At 34.7% G+C, this 27212-nt stretch overlaps 1 long non-coding RNA gene across 1 annotated transcript; it reads right to left on the reverse strand.

Moving 5' to 3' along the window:
- Positions 1–5949: 5949 nt before the first annotated feature.
- Positions 5950–11712, reverse strand: LOC109176593. The gene is made up of 5 exons (XR_002053421.1): positions 11272–11712; positions 9509–9603; positions 7099–7127; positions 6647–6755; positions 5950–6064 (listed from the first exon to the last, which is right to left on the reverse strand). It is a non-coding gene; the product is annotated as an uncharacterized LOC109176593 (long non-coding RNA).
- Between the last annotated feature and the right edge of the window lie 15500 nt (positions 11713–27212).

Genomic DNA, 27212 nt, shown 5'->3' on the forward strand with positions numbered 1-27212 from the left:
CTTTGAGCTAAATGAGGCAAAAGAAAAGGATGGAAAATCCATGGACCGACCCCATCATCTACACCCCGTAGGAACTACGAGATCACCCCAAGGACGCCTTCGGCATCCAGGGGTCACGGATCGACCATAGAACCTTGTTCAATAAGTGGAACGCATTAGATGTTCGCTCTCAGGTTGGGCAGTAAGGGTCTGAGAAGGGCAATCACTCATTCTTAAAACCAGCGTTCTTAAGCCCAAAGAGTCGGTCGGAAGGGCAGAAAACTCTCTGTTGTAAGTTGTCACATGTGATGTCATTTGTAAGTTAAGTTCACTACTATTTGTACTTTAATAGTTTAGTTTAGATTTTTTTAATATTTTTCAATTCAAACCTAAACCGAACTCCGACAAAAACCGAACGAACCTTAACATCCAAAATCTGAAGTGATTAATTTATAAAATTAAACAGTTTGGATATAAATATAGTAAACCGAAATCCAAACGGGTCAGCTGTTCATAAATCCAAACTGCCCGAACCCGTCCGCTGCACAACGCTACATTGCGGGAGGAAAACTATTATTATATTTACAAAATTATTGTTATTCTTTTCGATTTTTAGTTCCTATTTTTACTATTTCAATTCGCAATGTAAATTTTCCTTATATTTTTATATATGTGAAGTGTTGTAAAATATGACTTATTCTCCCGTGAATAAATGTATCGTTTACATCGCAAGAATGCAATAGGGTAAAGAGAGAGACAATATAATAATTCCTCTAGTACGTAATGTTCACATATGTTTATTTACAACAGTCCCGCTAAACATTACAACATCATATTCCGGCCTTGTTAAAACCTCACTAAAAAACCTTCGAGGAAAACCCAGTTGAGGAAAAATTAAAGTACATGATATTCTGTATTCTTGTTGCACAAAAGCAAAATCAAAGTGGCGTAGCGGAAGCGTGGTGGGCCCATAACCCACATGTCCCATGATCAAAACTTAGCTTTTATAAGAGTGTTCTGAGATTTTTTAAAATACTTCTTCCTGCATTATATATAGATTGTATTTTTACTACAAAAGTAATGGTAGGAGATGTAGCTCAAGTTGTAAAGCACTCACTTTGCATGTGAGAGGTGCGGGGTTCAATCCCTCACATCTCATCAAACTCAAGTAGAGAACACTAGACAGATTGATTGCACGGTTAATGTGACAACCTGAGATTTTATTTTCTAAATTCTATTTTTTTTTCAAATTTTCAAAATAGCCATTTTCATTATTCCAAAATTTTAAATTCGAAAACAGTGTTTGAATTAGATATTTTTAAGCCGATATTTTTTAAAAATAAATTCAACACCAAAGACTTATTCTATTTAAAAAATCCTAAATTTCGGGTACATTTCGGTACCAAGTTTTGACCCGAAAAGTCAATCTGAGTGAAACCGGAAAGGATCTTGTGAAACCTGAACCAAGTGTTTTAAGTAGAAACTATTTCTAGAAATTTTATTTTGACCCCAAGTTATCCAAAATTCACTTTTTAGACTTTGGTCCATGATGCAAGGTTGACCATGAACCTTTCTCCTTTGTCTGATCTTATTAAAAAAGAAGCCAAAATTTCCATTTTCACCCCCAACTAATCATTGGAGAATCACATAGAGTTCTGCACCCTATAAAACCCACACTATTCATTTCTTATCCCCTGATCTCATTCCCTTGCCTCTCTCAAGCCTTGTCTGCTAGAAGAAAGAAGCAACACAGTAAGCTTTCATCCATCACCATTCATTTCTTCATTTTGCTTTTAGTGTTTTCTCTTGGCCTCCAATCTCTGAGATTTCTTAGGCTTAGTTTGTGTTGTTATTTGGGGTGTTTAGGTGGTGAAGGAAGTGGTGGAAGTTGAGTGGAGAGGAGGTTGAGATCCACACAAGGAGGAAGAACAAGAAGAGGTATAAACCATGGACTCCTAAACTATCTTTTTCTTTCTCTGTTAACTGTTATGACTTAGTTGTGTAGAAATGCTAAATATATAGTTGTTGTGGTTGAGCTATTTGAGTATTGTAGATGTGTTGTTTGTGGTGGTTTGGATGATTTGTGGTGGTTTGGATGTGTTGTTTTACACTGGTTTTGCTTTGCAGGTGTTGAGGGAACTGTCTAGTGCACACAGATGGTGCACTTGATCACCCAATGAAGCCAACCAACGGACCTTGGCGTGGTCCGTTTGTAACACCCCTAATTTTTAAAACATTTAAAGCTTATGAACTAAAGGTGAATCTATCTTTAATACCCAACAGAGCGGAAACTAACAACATAAGTATCAAGGTGTTATGCCATATCTAGGCTGGAGAACCTAGATGCACAGGCTACAACTAACTAAACCAAGTATAATCCATAATTAATTTCCAAATACAATCAAGGCGCACATGCAGGCCATCTATATTAAGGCTAGAACTAGCTACAACTAATTCCACAAATCCATCTAGCGTGCTCCGAAGCTACTGGTCGGTACCTAAAAAACCTATGGTGTAACAACCGTCAGCGAATAATGCTGAGTAACCCACTCCCACGCGTTGAGTACAATATAGGTAGATATAAGAAAACCATTTTGAGACTCGGGAATACATATATAGTCCTAAACAACTCTAGCTTTAAAACAAAGATCAAGACTCGAGACATACCAATAGAGTCGACACTATAAAACACATAAAGATACTAGCATGCAACCTAAGACCACAAGACAAGACAACAACGAGACTCAATCAGTACAAACAACAACCACACACATGTCCATGTTCCAACCTTATACCAAGTTCCAACCTTATAACATCGCTCCATCCTAATAACAGTTCTAGTTCCAACCTTTACATCCAGGCCACCCTATACACCACAGCCTATCCCTCCGGAGCACGACTCCACGCCTATCCAATCGCCAATCTGTTCCGCCTACGCAATAACACACCAAAGGTACTGTAGCACCACACTCCAAAAGTACCGCAGCCCATAACACACCAAAGATACTGCAGCACCACACTCCAAAAGTACTGCAGCCCATAACACACCAAAGATACTGCAGCACCACACTCCAAAAGTACTGCAGCCCATAGCACACCAAAGGTATTGCAGCACCACACTCCAAAAGTTCTGCAGCCCAATCACATAAACACGCGCAGTGCATCAGATCCACCTATCGATTTTGTACTGCCAATCTCATATCTTTTCTTTTTACCATTGACAAGAACAACAACAACCAACACTCCACAACAACAATATTCATTACTCAACAACGATGCTCAATACTCAACAATACTTCAACAAGGGATAGTCAAAGGGAAGGGATACAGCAAACACATAGACTCTTATCAACAATTGACACAATACAAACCCACAACCCACGGGGAACACCCTAAACTCTACTTCCAATGACAACAAGACAACCACAAGACTCACAAGGGAACATACAAACCTCCTCCTAGGCCAAAGGGATACCAACTTAAACCACATACAATACCAAAGACTCACGGATCCTAATTCGGTATCCACGACATCATACTAGACTCAAAAACATCAAACGCGGCACAACGGGGCATGTGGGAACAACAAATGGGGTAAAACAACACACTGCCTCGCTCGTACCAGTGGGCGGTACGGCAGGAGGACATCCCCCCGCTGGCGGGCGGCACTATACCAGCGGCTATGCCGGCAGGTGGTCTTCCACCCACCGGCCACTCACTGGTATGGTGGTCGTACCTGGCGGGTGGTCAGGTGGGGGTTCGTCCCCCCACCGACTACCCGCTGGAACGCACTCTTCTTGGCACTTTTCCCAACTCGGGAATTCCTCAACTTTACCCAAAATCAAGTCCAAACACACCCCAACACATATCAACAACAATACGGACTTGAACACCAAGAATTAGCCAAGACACAACACAAATACACCCTAGACGCAAGCTCTAAACATGCCAAGACTCGAGAATAAACACATAATCGTTCAAGAGCATCAAGAACCTCAAGAACATCAAGACTCCATCACATAAACCCTAAGGACAAACTCTAAACATGTTTTAGACACAAGATTACGCATATAAACATTTATGGATAGCAAGAACATCAAGATTATCAAGAGATCATCACATAAACCCTAAGACAAGCTCTATCAAGGCATAATCACAACATTCATTCAAATGAGTCAATAAATAAGATATAGCAAGGAAAATAGGTTTTTTAAGACATGGGTTACCTCTTAGCCTTAATTAAATCTTCCTTAGCTTCTAAGGTTCTTTTCCAAGATTTTCCCCCAATTGATCTCCCTAGGCTTGGTGATGGGGAAATCCTTTTGCTAGGCTTCTTATGGAATTTCGAGTGGTAGGAATATGGGTAGAACGGATTCTAAATGCTTTCTAATCCCCTGTTTATAGAGTTAGGAATCCAAATTAGAATTTGAATAGTAAAGGCCCACTTTCTCTATTCCTAATAGGCTTACAGTCTTTAATATAGAAAAGGGTCTGCGGTCCTCCGTGGACCACCTTAATTAATTAGGGGATCCTAACTAGATTAAATCCATTTTAACTATTCCTTAACAAAATTAATTAAATAATTAATTTGGGTTTAAAGGGCGTAACACGGGATGTTACACCATTGGCAAGCTCCATTGAGGGGCGGACCATGGCCACGGTTCTAGGCAAGAACCGTTACCATGACCCGTGGCTGGGCGAAGGCCAGTGATGGGGCTTCTCAAGCCCCGTCACCAAGCTCGGCCAGGCAAATCCCAATTCTGGCCTGCCCTTTGTAGCTTAGCTACGCGTTGTTCGGATCGTTACTCGTGGGCCATTGAAGCTCGGACACTCGGGCTCGTTACAACGCACTAGTAGAAGTTTGTATCGTTGAATTTGGAGTTGTGAAGAATGATTTATAGATGTTTTTGTGAAGTTTAAGTATGTTGTTGTTGTTGTAGTCTGTGAACTACTAGCTTTGGATTTGAGTTATCTGAACCTTATTTTATAAGTTGAGAAGCATGCTCAATACTTGTGGTTTGATTGAGAAGCATGCCTAAATACTTGTTAGTTTTTATTGAATTTTTATTGAGAAGCTTTGCTAAGTTTTGAAAATTGTTGCATAAGTTGTGCTTGTTTTCTGAGATTACAGTGAATGAGAATTGAGTTAGATTTACTGTAAAGAGATTGTGTTAGTGCATGTCATTAATTTAAAGTGCATCATTAGCTCTAAGTAAGCCTAAGTTCTATTTAAAAAAAAAAAAAAACTATATCTATTTAGGAAAATCATTATCATTTTGCATTAAGAGTTGCATGGTATTTATTTTTCAGAGTTGTGAGAAAGAGAAGTTGATTTAGATTATTTGTGCATGAGTTGCATAATAAGAGTTTATGGCATGAGAAAGATTCATACATATATATATATATATATATATATATATATATATATATATATATATATATATATATATATATATATATATTGTGAGCTCAATAGGTTTTTCTGAGGCCCGTTAGGATTATGTCCTTTCGGAAGAAAAGAGAAAGAAAGAAAGTTTGAGAAAGTTATGGACATTGCGGTCCGAGATGAAGTAATGAGGCGTATTCCCACGTTACTAGGTTGGATACTACCCGCCAGGCTTGGAATCCCGGTTAGGGGGTGTGCGCATTGATAAGTACGATACCTGATTCCATAGAGTTTGAGATTAGAACTAAGAGAGTGGTTCCATGGGTGAGATTGAGTATTAGGCCGGCTAGATGTCGAGATCGGATAAGTCCGTTCACACATGGTGAAGTTTCTACCTCGCCCGCGATTAAAGAAGTGAAAGTGAGTCTGTGTGACTCAAAGAGAAAGAAGAAAAAAGCGGGTTATTGTGACTCAACAGAAACCTCCAAAGAAAAAGTATATTATTTTTGAGTGTGAGAGTATATATATATATATATATATATATATATATATATATTTATACTTTTAGCATCATGACTTATCCTTACATTTGAGGGCATGTGTTGCATTTAGAATGTGTTGAGTTGTTTATCTTGTTGTTGATAGTTGAGTTGTGCATGAGTTATGCGTTTCTTTTAGTTGCTTCCGAACGAGAACCACCTGCAAAATACAAATTACTTAATGTTCACGCTTCACTAATCAATTAGTAACCCGAAACCCAATCACACAAACCATATCTTCAATGATTATAATAAGAGTGAGATCTGTATAAACCACAATTTCGATGAATATATTTTTGGCCTATTTACTCCTAGAAGTACATGTGCTGATCTTTTACTGTGTTTGGATAGGCTTATGAATATTGCCTATGGCTTTTGAAAAGGAGTTTTGCAATTGTTATTGTTTCCATAAGCCATTAGAAGGAAGTCATATATTTTATTTTAAAAGAAGCTAAAAACTAGCTTTTCAAGGACTAGTTGAAATCACTTGCTCATATTTAAAAAAAAAAAAAAAACAATTATGCATAGATAATTTACACAATAACCTTACTGAATACCAAAAGCATTGAGTCATAATCTTAGAACAATGACAACCCTAAAACTATTCCCAGTTTCCCACTAATGGAATGAATACATATTCTTTAATGGCAGGAGTACTAGAACTAAACACTGAATAATTGTACATTAACCCAATTCAATTTATGGAGTCATTTTCATAAAACAATAAAAATATCACCAATACCTTGGATGGAGTGCTGGTAATTGTGCATACAGGGTAAATTTTTGGAGCTGGTTTAGGTTGGCACTCGAAAGTCGAAACACTCTGTTTTGCCTTTCACATGCACAGTAATCTGCCAATACCAGAATGAAACACAACATGAATTGCAAAACAAATCTAAGTCATCATGTTTCAACCATGGAGTATATTCCTTACAAAAAAAGTAGGTGGTCAAAACAAGACTGGTACACGAAGAGCAAAATAGTTATCATTTTCTTTCCCTCAAGTGAATTTCTTTCTCAAAGTTTAATCTTCTAGCATACAAGAGCATACAAAACTTGTTTTTAATAGTCTTTTGACTTATATCAGATAACTAGCTCCCCAGACTCAGAATCTGAAAGAAATATCCTTTGTCATATCCTTATTGACCATTCATATCTAGTCTGAAATCTGATTAGAGATACAAAATGAATTACCTTTCTTTTCTTGTCCTTTCATATGAATACTGTGACACCCCAAAAATCCACATTCAATCCATAGATTAATTGAGTAATTAATCCTATTTTATTTGAAGAGTTAATTCCTAAAATCCTGATTTTTAATACTCAAGGACTAGTATTTGACTAGTCAACCTTAAAGTTGTGTTGTACCTTGTGCTTTGAGGGGAGTTCCCTTGTTCCTTACACTTTCTAAAGGTTAGTAAGGGTATTCTTTTCTTTTCACCAAGAGTTAGTATTGTAATCTAACCTAGAAAACTTCTTCATTCATTCATCACAATTCTTAGAAATTAGCTCTACCTTCTCTCTAGAAAAGAAGTGTAGCTTATTCTCCAAGCCAAGTAAAGACCCTTGTCAAGATTTCAAGTTTTGCTTCCAAGATTCAACCTTTCACCTATTTGGGCATCTAGGAGAGTAAGATCTAAGTTTATCTTGTCTTTTTGGTTCCATCTTAGTTGTCTTTTTCTTAAAGGTAGGATCTTTATGATCTTTTGGTTTGATCTTGAAGTGGGTTTGGAAAGTAAGCCTTGTGGGGAGCTTGTTGTGGTGTAAAGTGAAGTCTTTTGGTCTACAAGAGGTAACCCATGCTCTACAAAACCTATTTTGCTTACCTATATGTGATTTCTTGGATTCTACTTGTGTTTTGCTATGAAATGTGAGGGTTTATGCATTTGTTTTGTGATATTGCATATCTAGAGCTTGTGTTTAGGGTTCCTTTGTGCCATTGCTTGGCATTTTCCATGGTTCAAGTCATTTTGTTGTATTGGGTGAGATTTGGCCTGTTTTGGACTTGAATTTGTGTTTGGAGAAGAAAATCCCCGAAGGGATTTGTTGTGGTATAGGAGTGTTCCCGCGGGCGGAACGGCGGGCGGGGCACCACCCGCCGGCCTACCCGTGGGTACACGGCCCTGTGGGAATATGTTCCCGCGAGCGGAACCATGGGTGGGGCACTACCCGTGGGTCCACCCGCGGGTACATGGTGGAGTTTGATCGGGATTTGTTCCCCGTGATCCGTTTGACTCGGTATATGGTCTTTTGACTTCCCAATGTTCTTTGTGGAACTATTTGAGCGTCTTCTTGATGTTTCGTATGTCTAGAACTATATGGTAGGTATCCATCCATGTAGGACTTTGGTGTCTTGAATCGTGCTAAGTGTTCAACATTGTGTTTCGTTGGACCAAGAGGTGTCTTGTGTGTTCCTCGGAACTATCTTGAGTTTCTCCGTTATTAAGCATGCTAGTTTATCGTCTTAATGCTAGCGTGTGTGTGGTTTTTACCTTCCGATTGGTTGATGATAACTTGTGTTATTCATCGTTGTTGTCGTTGGGTTGTGACCCGTTCCTTGATTGAGTTTGTTTCATACCTTCGTTGTGATCCGTTGATTGACTCGTGTGAGTGGTGGTGCGTGTGTGGCTTTACCTGGATTGCACAATTAGTGGTATGGGACGCTAGTCACCAAGGTATTGCAGCGGTCCTCGTGGTGGCCGTGATGTGATTATGGAGATGTGGCCTTCGAGTAAGGTTCACGTGATTGGGAGATAACATGTTTTATCCGAGCATGTGTCGCCGTGTACGGTACCCTTGTGTACTATGAAATTGGTGGTCTTGTTGGTGGTTTGTTGGTGGGGGACGACGGTCCCAGGAGGGAAAAGGTTGGACTAAGAAGTACAGGGGTCCTGTAGGTAATGGTTGGCATGAAGGTACAAGGTCGGGCGTAGCCATAAGGTTGGAACAGGGCATAAGGAAGGCATATCAACTCGTGATGGGTGATGTCACGAGGGCTCGTGTAGCCGGTGTGGTGAATTCTCTTTCTTGTGACGTGTGTAGTCACAAGGGCATGTGTTGCCATCGATCTTGTCTTATTCCATTGTGTTGTGGTTAACCTTTGTGGTTTGGGATGTGTTCCCGTGTTATCTTTGTGAGTGTTGAGTCTTGTGTTGACTGTTGATCTTGGCTTTTGACTTATATACTTATGTATTCCGTTTCGAAAATGATTTTATAACTTATATCTATCTATGTATGATACTTAAGGGTATTGGTGGGTTACCAGCAATTATCACTGACCGGGCGTCGTCCCAATGTTTATCTTTGTATCTTTCAGGTGATGTTTAGACGAGCGCGATGTCTAGTGCTTGGTAGCTTAGCACCTTTATCCCTGTTTTGTGGCCTGTGTGCCAATGTAGTTGTAGACTGATGTTTTCGGGATAGATGCATACACTTGCAGATTGTTTGCCGTAGCGTTTATCGTGTTTGGTAGACGTGGCGTGACACCCCTTTCGGATTTCTTTTATCCAGTTTTCGTTTTATCTTCCGCTGTGTTAGTTTTGTTGTTTAATCTGCATGTGTTAAGGCTTTTAAATAGGTCTTGTTTGGGGGGTGTTACAAATACCATCTATGTATCTTCAAAACTGCAGATTGATTTTACCTCCATTGAAGAATTTTGAGGGGCTCATCTCTACCGCAGTTTTGATTCTCGACTTGAAACTGCAGTTATACCACAATAGTATTGGCCGCTTAGACATCAATTTTGAGCCCACAAAGGCAACAAATAAAACACAATATACCATAATATTGACAAAATTGATAACACCAATTAATATACTATGAGTTCAGACTAGCATTATATGAGCATAGAAAAATTCCGAGAGTGAAAAATATCTACTTTAAAGGCAATGAACATTAAAATGACAAACATATACTTCAAAAGTAAAGAACATCAAAGACAACAATCATTGCAAGTATGATGATCGGCATTGTGTAGTAAAACTTATCATTATGTACTCTAAGTCTATAACTGAGGTTAATGATTATGGATCATTCACAATCCATAATCAACTCCAAGCTACTTATAAACTATTTACTTCAATAACCTAAAAAGTAGTGTACAATCATTATCAACAATCTGTGCTACATACCTAGAAACTGGACTATGAATGTTATAATCAAATAAGTTTTACCAAACATGAAAATCCAGAAAAATGGCAACACCAACACTTCACATTTCAGTCATTCCATATACACCTCAACACTTCATATTTCAGTCATTTATAGTTTAAGCCTAATGAATCATATTGACAATCAAAAGCATAGATGAACTTTCTAGTGAAAATGACCAAGAGGAGCAAGTAGTGAAGTATGTGGTGGGAACAAAGGCCTAAAGAAGCAGAACATTGCTGACTCTACCAATGATTTTCGATCGCATGCAAGAGTGATTTCCCTAGGGTAAAATGATTAACTTAATATAATATAGTTTTTTCAAATTTGTGTAAGGATCATTATCTTATCTTATATTGTAATGCAATGGCCTCTCTGAATTAATTTTCTATTCTCAAGTTTCATTTCAGTATTGAACAGTGGTGTACTTACTTTTTATATCTGATTAATTTGTTCAATGCCACCTTTAATTTTTGCATACTAGAAAATGCAGCCACGTTATAGTTTTTTATCTTGCCCTCACACAGATGCTAGCTAGTATTCCTCCAGAGTCCAGTCCACTCTATTTGTTACTTTGATAGATCAGATGTTTTCTATAAATGTTTTTCTTTCCAGTGTTAACTGATAATCTTTAATAAGCTAGAAAATTGGCAAAAATTATCAAAACCACACATTAATCTCCTACTAAAGACTTGCTACTTACATTAACCCTTGTAGGACACAACAAGTCATTTTTTCACATACATCAAGACAAGCATATATAGAATCACTACTATACCCTAAAATGTCACCTCCAATCTGCAGCTTGCTTCAAGAAAACACTTTGATGGCGAAACCCACATGTACAAATCTATCAACACCAACTTATGCATAGAAACCAACCAAAAGAAACTACAGAGGCCACCTCCATTATGTATTTCTTTTTTTTTTTTTTCTACAATAATCCAACTAACATTCATCCTACATCCAGATTTCATGAAAAAAAAAAAAACTATAATCACAAATAAAGGCAATAATCCCACTGACATCTAGATTTCATGAAAATTTCGTACCAATCGCATAATATAGTTATCCTACATAACTACATTCATCCTATAATAATCACAAAATCCTATAATCATCCTACAACCGCTACAGAATTGCATAATTTAATCATCCTACAGCCGCAAACACCCAAATCAAAAAATTTAAAAACTCACAGAATAGTGAAATACATACCGGCTGTTGGCGGTGGGCGGGGTAGGCAGCAGGGGAAGTGATGGTCGGAAGGATGCTCCGGCATAGAAGCAGCGTGTCTCGGTTGCGGGGGATGTGATGGTCGGAAGGATACCCCCGCAGAGAAGCAGCGCAGTACGGTTGCGGTCGGAGTAAAATAGCGGATGTTGGCGGTGGGCGGAGAAGGCGGCAGGGGAAGTGATGGTCAGCAGAAAAGCAGCGTCGTCTCTGTTGCGCGTCGTCAGCAGGAGAAAAACGTTTGAGTGTTATGGGAGAGAAGAAGTGCGTCGACTAGTTAGGGTTAGGCAGATGTGCAATACGTTTTATTAATGTTAGCGATGGATTTGAGTTTCCGTTGCTAGATAGCGGCGGATTCCAAACTCCGTAGTTAATTTTTGTTTAAAAAAAGCTTAATCTGTCTCCCGCTTGTATCTTCTAGTGATGGAGACGGCGATAAAATTAAAATTAAAATATTAAAATGATAAAAAAAATTCGGATGATAAGTCTAGCAACGGAATTAAGAGTCCGTCGCTAACATGTAAACACAATAAATCTCCCGTATAAATATAGCGACGGACATGATGATCCGTCGCTAATATGTAAGCACAAACTAACCCCGTTTGAAAATGTAGCGACGGATATCCATATCCGTCGCTAATCTGTAGCTATTATAATTAAGAAATTATACCGCGGAAATTCCGTCGCTAATTCGTTGCAACTTTGTCTCTAACTTTTGCGCCAATATTTACCGCTAATATTAGCTAAGAATTTAACGACAACAATTTTCCGTCGCTAACGCCCTCGCTAATCCGTCGCTAAGCCGTCTCTAAATATCTATTTAACCAAAAAATTAAAATCTGTCACAAAGTCGTCGCTAAACCGTCGCTATATTAGCAACGGAATTGGTCCGTTCTAAATCCATCGTTATTTTCGTGTTTTTTTGTAGTGTTGACTGTTTAGGTTTTTTTCCTTTTAGCCTGTGCAGTCACCTCGAGTGGTGATTGTGGCTGTAACACCCGTTGGTCGTTTTTAAAAAGAATTAAGTCTTTAAATATTTCTTTTATTTCGTGCTTAGCTTATCTTACTAAGATAAGTATTCGGGAATTTAGATTAAGAAAAGTGGGGTGTTACAAGTTGGTATCAGAGCGGTACGAACCGCGGGATTTAGGAAGACTGAACCTTAGGATTGACAAGTTAAAAGAGTGAACTTTAAGTCGTAAGCTTTGAAGTAAGAAATAATTTAAGTAAGTGTGAGAATCCTAGGGTTAAGAGGTTTAGTAAGTTTTTTCGGTTAGGGCACGGTGAGATTGTGGGTTTCTTACGCTTGCTTACCTGTTTATGTGCTTTATTAATGTGTTTAAAGTGTTGTTTGCTTGCTTCTTGAAAGTTGAAAGTGAAGGTTGAGACTTTGAAAGTTAAAGTATAAGTGAAAGTTTTGTGAAAGTTGTTACCTGTTTCTTGTTTTGTGCTTTACTTGTTGTGAGCCTTACTTGTTTACTTGTTGTGAGCCTTACTTAAGAAAAGAGAAGTTAGAAAGGATATCGCGAAGAGTTGGCACGACATGTCTATGCATGGGGCAAGCGGGGAAGAGAATAGAGAAAAAGGAGGAATACTCACCACCTGTTTTGGATCCAGCCAGGCCCGTGGATTTAGTGACTGGCACGTTTCGAGTAAACAATGTGCCGACAGTGATGTTGTTTGACTTTGGGGCTACCAACTCGTTCATATCGTCTGCTTTGGTGAACGAGCTGGGATGGGAACCTACCAGTAAGAAGGAGATGACCATCCGGCTTGCGTCAGGAAGGGTAATAAGCTGCAAAGATATTCTAGGAGGTTTGCCCGTGGAGATATCCAGGGTAGTCTTTCACGGAAACTTCATCAAGGTCGAATTGGAGGACATGGACGTGATTTTGGGGATGGGCTGGCTAGGTAAGCACAAAGCAAAGATCTTATGTGAAGAGCAGAAGGTGGTAATGAGGGGACTAAAAGTTTAACACCCCCCAAACAAGGCCCAATAAAAGCCCTAACACATGCAGATTAAACAACAAAACTAGCACAGCGGAATATAAAAACGGAAACTGGATAAAAAGAAATCCAACGGGGTGTTATGCCACGTCTACCAAACCCGGTAAACGCTATGGCGAACAATCTGCAAGTGTATAAAACTATCCCAAAACATCAATCTATTTCAAAAAAAAAAATCCCAAAACATCAATCTAACTACATTGGGCGCACAGGCCACAAAAACCACAAGATAAAGGTGCTAAGCTACTAGGCTCTAGACATCGCGCTCGTCTAAACATCACCTGAAAGATACAAAGATAAACATGGGACGACGCCCGGTAAGCGATAATGTTGGTAACCCACCAATACCGTTAAGTATCATATATAGGTAGATATAAGATAGAAAACCATTTTCAAAACGGAATACATAAGTATATAAGTTAAAAGCCAAGATCGAAAGACAACACAAGACTCATCACTCTCAAAGATAACACCGGGAACACATCCCAAACCACAAAGGTTACCACAACACGAAGGAAATACAACTCACCCATGGCAACACATGCCCTTGTGACTACACACGTCACAAGAAAGAGAACTCACCACAATGGCTACACAAGCCCTCGCGACATCACCCATCACGAGTTGATATGCCTTCCTTATGCCCTGTTCCAACCTTATGGCTACCCCCAACCTTATACCATCTTCCACCATTACCTCCAGGACCCCTGTACAGCCAAGTCCAACCTTATTCCGCCGGGACCGTCGTCCCCCACCAACAACCCGCCTATAAGACCACCAATTTCATAGTACACGAGGTACCGTACACACACATGGCACACATGCCCGGATAACACATGTTATCCCCCAATCACGTGAACCTTTCTCGAAGGAACACAGCTCCATAATCACGTCACGGCCACCACGAGGACCGGTGCAATACCTTGGTGACTAGCGTCTCATACCACTAATCGTGCAATCCAGGTAAAGCCACACACGCACAACAACTCACACGAGTCAAGCAACGGATTACAACGAAGGTATGAAACATACTCAATCAAGGAATGGGTCACCACCCAACGACAACAACGATGTATAACACAAGTTAACATCAACCACACGGAAGGTACGAACAACACACACGCTAGCATTAAGACAACAAACTAGCATGCTTAACAACGGGGAAACTCAAGGTAGTTCCGAGGAACACACAAGACACCTCTCGATTCAACGAAACACAATGTTGAACACTTCGCATGATTCAAGACACCAAAGAGCTTACATGGATACCTACCATATAGTTCTAGACCTACGAAACATCAAGAAGACGCTCAAATAGTTCCACAAAAGAACAACGGGAAGTCAAAAGATCAAATACCGAGACAACCGAATCACGGGGAACAAATTCCACTCCAACTCCAACCATGTACCCGCGGGTGGACCCACGGGTAGTGCCCCACCCGTGGTTCCGCCCGCGGGAACAATATCCCACGAGGCTGTGTACCCGCGGGTAGGCTGGCGGGTGGTGCCCCTCTCGCCGTTCCGCCCGCGGGAACATACCTGTTCCACAACTAATCCCTTCGGGGATTTTCTTCTCCAACACAAATTCAAGTCCAAAACATGCCAAATCTCACCAAATACAACAAAATGACTTGAACCATGGAAAATGCCAAGCAATGGCACAAAGGAACCCTAAACACAAGCTCTAGATATGCAATATCACAAGATAAATGCATAAACCCTCACATTTCATAGCAAAACACAAGTAGAATCCAAGAAATCACATATAGGTAAGCAAAATAGGTTTTGTAGAGCATGGGTTACCTCTTGTAGACCAAAAGACTTCACTTTACACCACAACAAGCTCCCCACAAAGCTTACTTCTCAAACCCACTTCAAGATCAAACCAAAAGATCATAAAGATCCTACCTTTAAGAAAAAGACAACTAAGATAGAACCAAAAAGACTAGACAAGCTTAGATCTTACCCTCCTAGATGCCCAAATAAGTGAAAGATTGAATCTTGGAAGCAAAACTTGGAATCTTGACAAGGGTCTCAACCTGGCTTGAAGAATAAGCTACTCTTCTTTTCTAGAGAGAAGATGGAGATATTTTCTAAGGATTGTAAGGAATGAAATGAAGAAGTCTTCTAGGTTTAGGTTACAATACTAACTCTTGATGAAAAGACAAGGATACCCTTACTAAGCTTTAGAAAGTGTAAGGAACAAGGGAACTCCTCTCAAAGCACAAGGTACAACACAACTTAAAGATTGACTAGTCAAATTCTAGTCCTTGAGTATTAAAAATCAGGATTTTAGGAATCAATTCCTCAAAAGAATTAGAATTAATTACTCAATTAATTCATGGATTGAAATGTGGATTTTTGGGGTGTCACAAAAAGGGAAATACGTATCTTATAAGGGAGTCACAACAAGTTGCCTGGTTAAGAAGTAGTTGGGGAATGAGAGTAACGTTTATCCTTTTCGGCACACCTGGAAAGTTATGTCTAGCATGAAGACTTTTGGTAAGAAGGTTTGGCAACAAGAAGAAATGAAGCCATAACCGAGTTGCAAACAATCGTTGGGGGCCATCAGAAGACTAAAACCGATAAGAGCAAAGCAAAGACGGATTTGATCACCAAGTGTTCTTAAGTTGCAAGTGAGACTCTGTGCCGATGATTCCTGGTAAGAGATCTACCTAAAACCAAGAAAGAACGAGAAGTAGCTAATCTTGTATGGGAAGTTTGAACAGTAAAAGGAAAGACAGACATGAATGAACTTAAGGACCAGTCCTTCCGTGGATCTTCGTAAGTAAGACATGCTCGTGCGGCAACAAAGTTTTCAGGGAACCTACCGTTAATCAAGACAAGAAAAGACCAAATGGTTGTAACCGACTACCGCATGAAGATTGCAAAGTTATCAACAGTGTACAAGACTCGACCAACTGAGTTTCTAGTAAGGACAGGAGCAAATATTTGGGCAAGGAACCATGTAATGCCTCCAGATGTTGACTTTGGTAAAGACGTCAGAGTACGAAAAAGTTCTACCGTTTGCATTTGGCTTAAGGTTAAAGTTGAGCTCTACAATCCAAACAGATTTAGATGGTTATCGGGAAAGAACTATACAGATCAAGAAAGCAAGTTGGAAACTTGCACTATGGAATTACGAAGGCCGTGGATTGTGCTCTAATGATGGATCGAGTTTCCCTTTTAGTGTTGGTTGTTATCAAGCATTCAAAGGACTCCATACAAGGTTTTGTGAAATTTAGAGTGCCTATAGTCTCGATGCTAAGGAAGGTTTAAGGAATACGCGGGTGCTTAGACCTCGACGATCTTCAGGTGCATTAAAGGAAAAAGTTTGGTTTGAAATCACCGAAGTCCTGAGATGATTAGAACAGACAACCGGGAACGCTTAAAGAAAAAGTAAAGAGTTAGTCAACACTCTAACCGATAATGGTTTATCAGGGTCGGACAACGAGTCGAATCTCTAAGAAGATTAAGTTAGTTTTCTAAGAACTTCTTTACCAACGCAATGATGAAGACCGACAAGACAAGCAAGTTAACTCACAGTCGCCTGGTCCGTGTGAGTTTCGCTCGGCTGTAACAAATCTGAAGAAGAAACCAATGTTTAAATAAGAGTTTGGGGCGAAGATGTTTGTGATCTCAGTTTACGAAGTGGGTACGATGAAGATCTTAACGTTAGAACGCGTCGGAATCAAGGTCAGGAACCTTCAGTTCGTCAAAAGTGCAGTGATCGAAGCGTCAGGTCGAAGAAGTCGCCTGTAGTCGAGAACCCTTAACCCTCTCTAAGCCGTTTTTCTCTCCCCTTCATGTCAAACCAAACGTCTCTTCCCGAGAAATATTTCCTATCTCTTTGAGTCTCGTTCTTGTTTCCTTCTTAATTCGACTCTGTACAAGGTGACAACCTCGTCTTCCTAAGTTGTAATCTTGAAAATCTTGATTTCCCTTCCGATCTACACTATCATTGAGCCTAAATCTAGTACCTTCCGTTAGGAAATCCTTTCAATTCTTTCAAACCTCGTTCTTGATTCTTCACTTCAATCAATTCTGTGCAAGGTAGCAACCTCATTTCCTAAGTTGCAACTTTGATGACTTTGATCCTAATCCTAATTACCGTCGTCCTTAGGTTTGGAACCTAAACTCCCATCCTCCTTTGCTTTCCAACCATCGTGTCCTTGAGTTTAATATCTAAACCTTTCATCCTTTCTAACCTATCGAACCGAATCTTTCCAAACCTTAGTATATATAAATTTGCCCGAAAAATATTTTCTCTATATATTATCATATTTTTGTGACACTCTTATCCCCAAAATGATTTTCTAGCTTTGGGGACGAGGCTTCTTTTAAGGGGGTGAGGATGTGACACCCTGTATTTCCTAAAATAAATTATAGTCCCTATATTAAATATTTTAAAAAAAATATTTACTTAGCTATTTATTTTAAAACGGGCTCGGATCTACCTATTATGAACCAATATTTTTCGTACAAAATATGCCTAGACCCAAATGATTTTAATTCCTAAAAGCCTAGTGTTTATTTTTGGAGCCCAAGTGTTTTATCATCCTAAGCCTATGCCTATATATTATATTTAAGCCTTGAACTCAACCCAATCAAGCCCATATGTTTATATAAACATATATGTGTTATTATTGTGTAGTCCAAAATGTTAAGCCTATATGCCATGTATCCAATCGTTATGCGTTGGACCCGTGTCCAGCATGCTTGCTGGACACGGGTAACAGTGCCGTTAGGCACTGTTATCTCCTTTTTTTTTTTTTTTTTAAATTTCAGACCGCTTCATTGTAAGAGTATATGTTCATAATTTTATTACTATATGTTAATAACTATACATTCATAACTCCATAACTGTACGTTCATAACTCTATAACTGTACATTCATAACTGTACATTCATAACTCCATAACTGTACATTCATAACTCCATAACTGTACATTCATAACTCCATAATTGTACATTCATAATTTTCGAAGCTTTATGTTCACAATTTTAGAGCTCTATGTTCATAATTTTATCACTATATGTTCATAATTGTAAGTTCATAATGTTAGAGCTCTTTGTTCATAATTCGATCAATAACTGTACATTCATAATTCCATACTGTAGATTCATAATCTCATAACTGTAGATTCATAACTCCATAACTGTAGATTCATAACTCTATAACTGTACATTCATAACTCCATAACTGTACATTCATAATCTTCGAAGCTCTATATTCACAATCTTAAAGCTCCATGGTCATAATTTTATCACTATATATGTTCATAATTGTAAGTTCATAATGTTAGAGCTCTGTGTTCATAATTTCATAATTGCATAACTGTATATTCATAACGGCATAACTGTACATTCATAACGGCATAACTGTACATTCATAATAAAAAAAAAAAAATAACGCCGTTAACGCGCGCGAAATTTTTTTTTTTAACTAAATGACGCGTTTTTTTTTTAAAACGACGTCGTTTTGGGCCGGTGTCCACAATTCAATGTGGACACGGGTCCAGGGCATAATTTGCCTCATGTATCATTCTTGAACCTAAAAAATTACCCAACCTAACTTCCTAACCCAACCCACTCATTGTTTAACCCTACCATCTCTTGTGTGCATGAGTGTATGGTATCATCTTGTTTCCTTGAAATCAGCCGTGCACCCCTCTTCCCTTCCTCGGCCTATCTTCTACGGCGGTAACGCCATGTGCTCCCAAGCCGACAACCGCCTCCATCACCCTCCTTCTTCTAGACCGAACAACCCCCTTTGTTTAGCCCACGTCGTTTCCTCAAGCCTTAGGAGAGATGCGGCAGCTTTCTCTCCTTCCGGTAGGATCGGTGATCGGCAAGGCAGGAAGAAGCGAATGAGGCAACGACAAGCTGTCATCGCCCCTCTCCGTCGGAGCATCAGTGTGATGGCGTTGGTTCGCGACGAGTCACAGAGCTTCCGGCAGCAAGGATGAAGAGAAGTTCCGCAGCTTTGGGAAGCAGAACAGAGCCAAAAGTGGGGTGTGTTGGCCTCTTCGGACAGCAGCAACGGCGTGATGCGAGGTGGTGGTGGTACGTGGCGTCTCCGGCGGCGGCGTATCCCAGCGTGATGAAATCTCCTCCCCTCCCGGCGTGATATGAGGCTCCGGTGAAGCAAAGCAGGCACGGGTGGTGGAACCCACCGTGTTCCACCCGCGGCATGCAGTACGTGAAGAAGGAGAAGAAGATGGTGAGCCTCTTTCTTTGTCTTTGATGTTTAGTTTAGTATTAGATAGTTTTTGTTTAATTAGGTTAATAAGTTGTAACCTAGCTTAGTGGTTAGAAGGGGGGTTGTGAATGTTGTTGGCTAGGGTTCGAATCCGTTATTAGTGTTAGCTCTTAATATTATATAGTTTATCTTAGTTTGTGGGTAATTAAGGAACGATCTAGGGTTTAAATCCTGGGATACCTCTGTTATTTTGTTGTAAATATAATTGTTTTTATGATTATTTATAAGGTGGTTTAATTTTATAGTATTTGATATACTAGTATTTACGCCCGTGCGTTGCACGGAATGAATTTGTTATAATATTTTAAAAATATTTAGATCGATATACAATTGTATAAATTATAACATCGAATATTATAAAATATAATTGAAGAATTGAGTTGCACCGATTATGTTTTCTGATGTTATCAATACTTGAATTCGAGTAAATAATTGCCCAATTAATAGTTAACGTGTAGATATACGCATTCGGTGTTGCAACTTTAGAGATTTTATATATAGTGTTTATAATTTGTATTAATTGGACTAATTAGCTCGTTGTCTAGCAACTCAGTTATAGAAATTATTTATACGGAAGATATATTTTCTATGTAGATATATAGCAATTTTGTCATCTTTGTATATAAAAAACCATAATATCAATAACTTGAATTATACATTATTGAAAATCTCTTTGTAGACAACATTGGTAGTAGTAACGGAATTTTATCCATTCTCGTCTAGAGTTAAAACCATCAGACCATCAGGATGGATGACTCGGGAAAAATTCACATACAATAAACTGTGATTAAAGACGAGTTGTTTTAGTAATAACTCAACGTGAGTTAGTGTTTGACCCTGACTTTTGTTGATAGTCATGGCATATGCGAGCATCAACGTGAATTGTTTTCGTTAGAACTTGAATGGCAATCTCGTATCAGAAGGGCGAAAGACATTTTAATTGAAGATTTTACTTTTATTAATAGTATAAATATAGATTGGTGTAAATAATAATTAATAAATTATTATTTTCTTATAAAATTACATATAATTTCAAATGAATTTTCTCATTTATTACGCAGAATTTGTTTCCATTATTCTCACAATTATAATGGTTTAATTATTCTCAGCATTTGATAACCATCATCCATTTTTAAGTACACATTGACTTCAATGTGTGATAAAAATTCATTAGATATTAGTTAATTTTCATATAAAATTTTGTTACCAATTAAGCTTTATTAAATTTTTTTTACCAATTAATTAATATTCATATTCATTTGGGCGGGAATGTTGAAGATGATAATTTTACTTTTATTAATAGTATAAATTGGTGTAAATAATAATTAATAAATTATTATTTGTATATAAAATTACGCAGAATTTCAAACGAATTTTCTCATTTGTTAGGTAGAATTTGTATCCATTATTTTTATAATTATAATAATTTAATTATTCTCATAATTTGGTAACCATTTTTCATTTTTATATACATATTGACTTTAATCTGTGGTAACAATTCATTAGATATTAGTTAATTTTCATATAAAATTTTGTTACCAATTAAGCTTTATTATTTTTTACTAATTAATTAATACTCATATTAATTTGGGTTGGGATGTTGTAAAGGAGGATTTTACTTTTATTAAAGTCATTTCACTAAGAACTTGGAGGGTGTGGTTGAGTGGAAGGGACGCATCCATCCTTATTAACCAAAGACAAGGATTTGATCATTGCCTTTGGGAATTGAGCAACTTTAAATCTCCAGGCCAGCCCTTTCACCCAAAAGAGGGGCATTAGTCACTTTATCTAATCATATTATATTAATTTCATTTTGAAATCATTGGTTCACATATTTGATTTATTTATTTTTTCTTTAATTATTCTCGTTGTAAACATAAATGATATTGCAATAATTAATTTATAATATTTATCAAATTGTATTTTTTTAAATGTAAAATTTTCTCATGTTTAGGGATTAAAAATATTTTAAAATTATTTTTTATTAGTAAGTATTTTTATTTCTAAAATATTTTCCAGCAACCCAAACACTCCCTTAGTCTCTAATAAAAAACTAAAAAATAAAAGTTATTTCATTAAGAAAATTAAAACTAATTAAAGTAAATATAATCATGCTATATTTATTTGTAACTGTATATTAATTTCATTTTGAAATCATTGGTTCACATCTTTGAATTATTTATTTTTTTCTTTAACTATTATAAACAAAAATTATGATATTTATCAAATTGTATTTATATAACATTTGCACATGTTATGAGGTGTTAAAAAATATTTCAAATTATTTTTTATTAGCATGTATTTTTATTTTAAAATATTTTCCAGCAGGATAAACACTCCCTTAGGCTCCCATAAAAAAAAAAAAAACTGATAAAGAAAAGTCATTTCATTAAGAAAATTAAAACTAATTAAAGTAAATCTAATCATGCTATATTTATTTGCAATTGTATATTAATTTCATTTTGAAATCATTGGTTCACATTTTTGAATTATTTATTTTTTTCTTTAACTATTATAAACACAAAATTTGATATTTACCAAATTGTATTTTAAAAATATATAACATTTACACATGTTATGAGGGGTTAAAAAATATTTTAAATTATTTTTTATTTGTATGTATTTTTATTTTAAAATATTTTTCAACAATCCAAACACTCCTTTAGCCTCCCATAAAAAAAACTGACAAAGAAATGTCATTTCATTAAGGAAATTAAAATTAATTAAAGTAAATCTAATCATGCTATATTTATTTGTAACTGTATATTAATTTCATTTTGAAATCATTGGTTCACATATTTGAATTTGTTTTTAATTATTATAATTTATAAACAGAAATGATATTGTACTAATTAATTTATGATATTTATCAAATTGTATTGTTTAAAAAATATAAGATTTACAAATGGTATGAGGGGTTACAAAATATTTTAAAATTATTTTTTATTAGTAAGTATTTAAAAAAAATAAAAATTCCACCAACTCAACACTCCCTTAGCCTCCCATAAACAATTGATAAAGAAAAGTCATATCATTAAGGGAATTAAAACTAATTAAAGTAAATGTACTCATACTATATTTATTTGTAACTATATATTAATTTCATTTTGAAATTATTGGTTCACATATTTGAATTATTTATTTTTTTCTTTAATTATTATAAACATAAATGATATTGTATTAATTAATTTATGATATTTATCAAATTGTATTTTTTAAAATATAGTGTTTTACTCGAGAATTTTTTTTGTTATTATGAATTTAAAATGAAATTAGAAAAATAAAAAGATTTTAAAATGTACAATATAATAATATAGTTGGACTTTTATATATTTGGTCAAGTATCTATTTTCATAACATACAAAATTAAAATTAAAATATTGTATGGTTAGTATAATATCTAATCATGTACATATTTAGATAAGTTTATAGAAAAAAATTATAAAATTAAATTGATTTATTACAAATTGTATTTCATATATATATTATAATTCCAAAAATATTAATAATAATAATAACTAAGAAAATTGTACTTAGAAATCAATAAAAATGTAAATTCTAAATTTTGTATGAATAAATATAAACTCTAATCGGACGCATATCCTTATATGATTGAATAATACATTGTATATACACATAATATTTATTAATATGTATATATAAAAATTCTATAATATAATTCATTCATTATAATTTGTATTAATAGATTTATATTTAAAAATTTAAAAAGCTGTGTTATATTTTCGGTAAAATATAAACATATTCATTCGTTTTTCTTAATATTTCATTTCCTTTTGAGTATATTCATTTCTTTTTTTTTTTTCTTTTATAAAAATAATTAATATTTATTTCTATTCATTTTTCCTAATAATTGAAATTAATTGGCATGATTTCCATGTCGATTAGGATATTAATAACGGATTTCTGTTTGAAATATTCATTTCCTTTCTGATTAAAAAATAATATAATTATAAAAATATAATTACTGATTATATTTCTAATAAAATATTAATATATTCATTTCATTTTTCCTTCATAAATAATTAATATAAGTATAATAATTATAATCATATAATTACTGATTATATTTTAAATGAAATATGAGTATATTCATTTCCTTTTTCACTCATAGAAAGAGTTAATATTCATTTCCATTTATTTTTCCTTCATAATTTTTTCCTAATATTTCATGTGGTGGTTACTAATTTTTTCGTAGGGAAAACGGTGTTATATTTCCAATAAATTTTTAATATTAAATCTTTTTTTCATTTGGCCTGATTCCTGTGTCTATTAGTAACAAAATATTAATAATAGATTCTCGTGTGTAAAATTCATTTTTTCTGTTCATATTCATTTCCTTTTTCCTTCATAAATAATTAATATAATTATAATAATATAATTACTGATTATATTTTAAGTGAAATATGGATATATTCATTTCCTTTTTCATTCATAGAAAGAGTTAATATTTGTTTCCATTTCTTTTTCCTTCATAATTTTTTCCTAATATTTCATTTGGTGGTTACTAATTTTTTTTGTAGGGAAAATTGTGTTATATTTCCAATAAATTTTTAATATTAAATCCTTTTTTCATTTGGAATGATTCCCATGCCTATTAGTAACATAATATTAATAATAGATTTTCGTGTGTAAAATTCATTCCTATTTCTGGTCATAAAAACAATGTGGTATGTTTGTAATATTCATTTTCAATCACAAAAACAATTTGGTATGTGTTTAATAATCATTTCCTTTTTCCTTTACCCTAATTTTCTGTGTAGCAAATTTGTTATTTACTTATTAAGCACTTTTTTTTTTTAATTCGAGTCCATTTTTAATATTAATTTCTTTTTTCTTTTGGTCTGATTTCTGTGCCAAAAGCCGTGTTATATTCTTAGTGAAATATAAACATATTCATTCGTTTTTCATCATATTTCATTTCCTTTTGAATATATTTATTTCTTTTTTTTCCATCATAAAAAGAATTAATATTGATTTTTATTCATTTTTCTTAATAATTGTCGATTAATTGGCCTGATTTTCATGTCGATTAGTAACATGATATTAATAACAGATTTCTTTGTGAAATATTCATTTCCTTTCTCGTTCATAAAAAGAATTAATATTCATTTCCACATAATTAAAAGTAATATAATTATAAAAATATAATTACTGATTATATTTCCAGTAAACTATTAATATATTCATTTCATTTTTTCTTCATAAATAATTAATATAATTATAATAACTATAATCATATAATTACTGATTATATTTTAAGTGAAATATGAATATATTCATTTCCTTTTTCACTCATAGAAAGAGTTAATATTCATTTTCATTTCTTTTTTCCTCATAATTTTTTTCTAATATTTCACGTGGTGGTTACTAATTTTTTCGTAAAGAAAACGGTGTTACATTTTCAATAAATTTTTAATATTAAATCTTTTTTTTTCATTTGGCCTAATTCCTGTGTCTATTAGTAACAGAATATTAATAATAGATTCTCGTGTCTAAATTTTATTTTTTTCCTTTCATATTCATTTCCTTTTTTCTTCATAATTAATTAATATAATTATAATAATATAATTACTGATTATATTTTAAGTGAAATATGGATATATTCATTTCCTTTTTTCATTCATAGAAAGAGGTAATATTTGTTTCCATTTCTTTTTTCTTCATAATTTTTTCCTAATATTTCATTTGGTGGTTACTAATTTTTTTCGTAGGGAAAACTGTGTTATATTTCTAATAAATTTTTAATATTAAATCCTTTTTTCATTTGGCATGATTCCCATGCCTATTAGTATAACAGAATATTAATAATAGATTCTCGTGTGTAAAATTCATTCTTATTTCTGGTCATAAAAACAATCTGGTACGTTTGTAATATTCATTTTCAATCATAAAAACAATCTGGTACAATGTTTAATAATTATTTTCTTTTTCCTTTACCCAAATTTTCTGTCTAGCAAATTAGTTATTTACTTATTAAGCACATTTTTTAATTCGAGTCCATTTTTAATATTAATTTCGTTTTTCTTTTGGTCTGATTTCTGTGTCAATTAGTAACAGAATATTAATAACAAATTTTATTATTACAATTAATTCTTTAGTTTTTTTTTTTGAATTAGAATAATAATAATTGTAATTATATTAATTAATTAATTGTATGGATATTTTTTTGCAATGAGATACAGATCCACTAATATGCAATGTACCCAGATGTGTTCTTCTGCCTCAAACCCTAATGAATCATACACATGTTGCATCTTAAATGCACGTAGATATAGACATTCATTTTTTTTTTTTGAGAATGCTAATCGATTCACTGATAGTTGAAGGTAGATAACAATACTTATAATATGAAATTAAACATTTTGGAAGAATAATATGAAATTAAACTCAAATCCAAGTTACTTTACATCTATTAACCCCTAATTAAGATTATATAATAAGGAAACATAGATTTAAATGATTTCATCTAAGAGCTTGTAAATATGGTGACTGCTTTAGTGTTTTTAGAGAGACAACGTGCTTTACCAATTCGCCAGGAAGAACCAATCTCATGCCGGTCTGAATCTCGCGGGAAGTGATTATCGGCTTCTTGTTGTAGTGGGCCAAGCGAGTCACCTCTTGGGCAAGCTTCAAGAAGATATCGTTGATGAAGCTATTCATGATGTCCAAACTGCAAAACATATTGAAGTACGTGAGAATATAGTTAGAAAAATGTAGAAAATTCATACAAAAAGAAAGCAGAAAGATGAGTTTGAGATTCTTTGATTGAAGAAGCTCTTGTATTTATAGGTAGAAAATACTAATTCAAAAGGAAAGTATAATAATTTATTTATTTAAGGTAATAACATTATTATTATTATTATTATTATTATTATTATTATTATTATTATTATTATTATTATTATTATTATTATTATTATTATTATTAACATTATTATTTATTTATTTAATTTCCATTTGACATTTACTTACCAAATAAGTTTTACTACAAAAGTTTTGGGGGGAAAATTTGTTAGGAGGATTTTATTTATTTATTTTCCATTTGACATTTACTTACTAAATAAGTTTTACTACAAAAGTTTTGGGGGGAAAAATTGTTAGGAGGATTTTACTTTTATATATATATATAGATATATAGATATAGATTAGTTATGTAAATAATTAATTTATAGTACATTATTATATGGTATGTACTTGCTATATATGTGATATTTGTATGTGGTACGTGTATTATATATATATATATATATATATATATATATATATATATATATATATATATATTTCTATTATTTCTAATCTTCTTAATTAATTATCCTAATGGGTAGCTCAACTGGTCATAGAGGTGAAACTTTGGAAGAATTATCCTAATTACCTGAATATATGTATACCTATTCGGTACCTAATTATTCATAATCAATTCTTATGTTATATTTATATATATAGATAAATTACCTAATCATTCCTAATCAATGCCCAATTTCTTTTAATACACACACACACGTTACATACCACTCTCCCTAATCTACTCAAATCCACTCCATTGTTGACTTAGTCATTATCTATATATTTTTCTATTCATCTTCAATTCCTTCTTCAATTATTTTCTCTCCCCTCCTACACCCAATTGCCGAAG

This window comes from Ipomoea nil, unplaced genomic scaffold, assembly GCF_001879475.1.
Source record: "Ipomoea nil cultivar Tokyo-kokei standard unplaced genomic scaffold, Asagao_1.1 scaffold0715, whole genome shotgun sequence".
NCBI lineage: Eukaryota > Viridiplantae > Streptophyta > Magnoliopsida > Solanales > Convolvulaceae > Ipomoea > Ipomoea nil.